Genomic DNA, 3,956 nt, shown 5'->3' with positions numbered 1-3,956 from the left:
TAAAAATCTCGTAACCTTCGATCTATTTGTGGGTGAATTTAAATGTATGATTGTGGGATCAGTGATCAATACATTCGATCTGTTCTACGCTTAAACGCTTCCTATAAAACCTCGGTGAAAACCTTGAATGTGAGTATTTTATATTCACTGAGGTTGGTTGCACAAGGTTTTTTTTCTGTTTTTCTAAAAGTTTTTTTTTTTCACTTTTCTGTCGAGGAATTGTCTGATTTTTTTTCTCTCAACTTACAAACTGCACACTAATGTTTTTGCCATATCCATATTTGCCGGCTCGTATGAATCAAACTTTTGGTTGGTGCTGGGATGTCAATGCATGATCACTAGGTTGTCTGTAATTATCTAGCCCAACAACGCGAACTAAACATACATTACTATCTCATTAGACATTAATGGTTTTATAACCTACTCATATCAACTTTTATTACAATGATCGTGTTATAAACAGGAGTGTGTTTATCCGCTCAGTACAAACAGGGTCGTTTGTCGGGGCCGCCTCGTTTGTGCAGGTGCCAATACAACACAACACGACGCGAGTGTCAATTGGCGAACGACCCATATCTCAGTGCAATGCACCAACGTACACGGGAATATGCCACAGCCCGACGCAGCTATGCCTGCGTGGTTGGGGCACTTAGATAATGTTAGTACCGCCAATCGTAAATAAAAAGCAGCGTACAAAGTGACTTCATTTCTAACCATCAGAATTGATTCCACAGACAATTTAATTTAACAACACAGATTACCTAGTTTGTTGATATTATGCTGCCTCCAATTTTTAAACAAGCATGAACAATATCAAAAACCGTTACTGCTATATCGTCCTACTATCAACACATTTATTTGTTTATCTGGATTTTGTATATTACAGACAATGAGTACGTCACTAGTGGACTTGGTATTCTGCTTGACTCTTAGTTTTATGCGATGCCAAATACAAGCCTTAACTGTGGAGGAGGAAGAAACAATCACATTCAGTGAGCTCGATACAATGTACGGTGCTAGGTAAGTTTAATAAAGAGAGAATATATCATGGATGATATCAGATTCATTAAACAAGCGGAGTAATTGTCATTAAAAACTAGATTAATAAACTACCGTTTCGCATTTTCAACAAAGCACACGCGGAAATGTAAGTGCGTATTCGAGACTCCGCGGAGCGTGTATAGAATTGTTGAATTTGCATAAACCTATCGCCGTTCACGTCGAATAACGATTGCCGTTAGTTTACCATCATGCGACAACATAATATGTTAATTTGTGAAGTGATGAGTAAACTTACTATTTCAGCGATGCATTAGTAACATAATTACTAATTCTGGAGTTTAACTGATCAGTCACCTTGATGCAATTCGTGAGCAATGCCACGGATTGGGAGTTTCAGGAACTGAGAGAAATATTCGCGATTTACATCCATAAGATTCAATCTCCTTTTCCTGCACATTAGATTAAAGTACTAAGAAAATAGTATGGAAGTATCAAGAATAATCTCACTGATTTATTACACGGAATTGCCACAACTGCCAGCGCCACAGTTGCCATACCAATTTACGTAGGGTTGAATACAATTTGAGAAGCGGAGATGACCATTTAGACAATTTAAAGAAAGATATCATCATTGATATATATTTATCGAGTTTTATGTCGGATACTCCTCTTAGTGTTGTTTATTACATATTAGTTATATATAAACATATCTCCATCTGATATTATATGTTTGAACTGTCCGCCCAAATATTTCCTTTTGAAATCGGATTGTAAATTGTTTCGGATATGTGTCATATATTTAAAACGCGTTACGATGACTTCATGTCTCAAGCAAAATCAAGAGTAGACAATTTTACGTTTGGATTGTTATTTGTTTTTTAGGACTCTTAGTGACTGGCAGGGTAAGTGGACAAGCGAAACAATTCACGCGTGCGGATCGAATCTGTTTATTATCTACGAATACGTCTGTCACGTGGACATACATAAATCAGCAGATCGGAAAAGGACTGAAGATGGTAAGCATAACTTGGATTATGTAACAATTTAAGTTAATAATAATTTTTTTTCAAAAATATTTTTACAGTTCAATGACATTGTAAGTACATATTTAAGTACATGTATACTTTTTTAGTTTAAGTATCTTAAATATTAGATGTAGTGTTTAGAAAATTGTTAAATAACTGTCATATCGCTCGTACAAACACCCATCATGGGCGTTGGCAGAATTACCACGGGTGACACTTGTATTGAAACAATATCAAGCGTATCTTCACAATGCTATCAACAAGCGTGGTTTCTAAAACAATATCCGTGTCGCTTTTAGCAAGTATGTGGTATATGGGCAGTTGACAGTGTATGGCATCACGTGTATTAATATAATTCGTAAAACATTATCACCTGCGACAAATCAGCATATACCCACAATATGGAGGTGCTAAAATCACTTTTGTATTTTTATTCAATGTATTTTCGGGAAACTTATCAGGTGTATTGAATCACTGTCCTATTATAAAAGGTGTTTTGAGTCATGTGATGCATCAGTTTGGATCACGTGATTTACCTTATAACAAGCCATGCATGGCACAGTCCCCGTTAGTTATCACATTTAAGATATATAGTTTTGTTTATAGTAATATAGCTGGAATATAACCATGTCAGGAATATAATTTGTTAACATTACAATGATTGACATTTGTATCTGATCGCCAAAAAAGTACTGAAACAGCATTCAAAATCAGCCATTATATATAACATTATTATATATAACATGATGTATAACGAATATATAAAATTTGAATATAATCACTCAAAGCATAAGAGATATGGCTCTAAAAGCCCAATCATTAAAACAAAATGGCCGCTAGACAGCCATTTTGAATCTGATCTGAAAAATAAATGATGTGCATCAGGAACCTGTAATGTCTAACATATGTACTAAGTTTAAACGAAATCCATCCATAAATGCTTGATATTTGATGATTTTTTAGCACAAAAATGGCCACCATTTGGCCATTTTGAATAAGATCGTCAAACCAATATATCTGTCTATCTATGACATGATGTATAATGAATATTTAAAATTTGAACATAATCAGTGAAAGCAAGTCAGAGATATGGCACGAGAACCACATTCATTAAAACAAAATGGGCGCCAGTTGACCATTTTGAATCTTATCTGAAAAACAAAATAATTTTCATCAAGGTCCCATAATGTCTAATGTATATACCAAGTTTGAACAAAATCCATCTGCAAACAGCTGAGAAATGCTTGATGTTCATGATTTTTTAGCACAAAAATGGCCGCCATTCGGCCATCTTAAATTAGATCGTAAAACAAAATTATGTGCATCAAGGTCCTATAATGTCTAATGTATATACCAAGTTTGAACAAAATCCATTTGTTAACAGCTGTGAAATGCTTGTTTTTGATGATTATTAGTGCACAAATGGTCGCCATTCGGCCATCTTGAATCAGATCGTGAAACAAATTGACGTGCATATGTATACTATCATGTATGATGTATGTGTGAAGTTTGATTGTGATTGGTCCAGGCATTTCCAAGATACAGGTCCGGACGCACGCACAGACGCACGCACGGACGCACAGAGGTCAAAACATAAGTCCCCGTTTTCGGACTGCGTCCGAACGGGGACTAAAAAGGCATGTGAGACAGACAGACTTAGATAGACTCAGACAGATAGTCTTAGATAAACTCAGACAGATAGTCTTAGAGAAATTCAGACAGGCAGACATAGATTCAGATATAGACACCGGAACTTGTTTGCTTTCTGGTCCTGGCCGTTTCGCCTACGCTCAGGGACAAATATTGTAGTCTATGCTTCGTTATCCAGATGGCGCCATCCGGAAAAAAATCTCCGATTCACACCACACTACGTTACAGTCTTAATTCTTTTTTGACATAACACAAACTCTTGGTATGACATTTTTTTTG

General features: G+C 35.9%; 1 long non-coding RNA gene across 1 annotated transcript; it reads left to right on the top strand.

Annotated features, from left to right (window-relative positions):
* The first annotated feature begins 937 nt into the window (after window positions 1–937).
* On the top strand, window positions 938–1,996 carry LOC144349951 (uncharacterized). The gene is made up of 2 exons (XR_013420102.1): window positions 938–1,020; window positions 1,885–1,996. It is a non-coding gene; the product is annotated as an uncharacterized LOC144349951 (long non-coding RNA).
* The last annotated feature ends 1,960 nt before the right edge of the window (window positions 1,997–3,956 follow it).

Source organism: Saccoglossus kowalevskii, chromosome 12 (genome assembly GCF_978046115.1).
Source record: "Saccoglossus kowalevskii chromosome 12, keSacKowa6.1, whole genome shotgun sequence".
In the NCBI taxonomy this organism is placed as follows: domain Eukaryota; kingdom Metazoa; phylum Hemichordata; class Enteropneusta; family Harrimaniidae; genus Saccoglossus; species Saccoglossus kowalevskii.
This window is presented reverse-complemented; position numbering and strand designations above follow the sequence as displayed.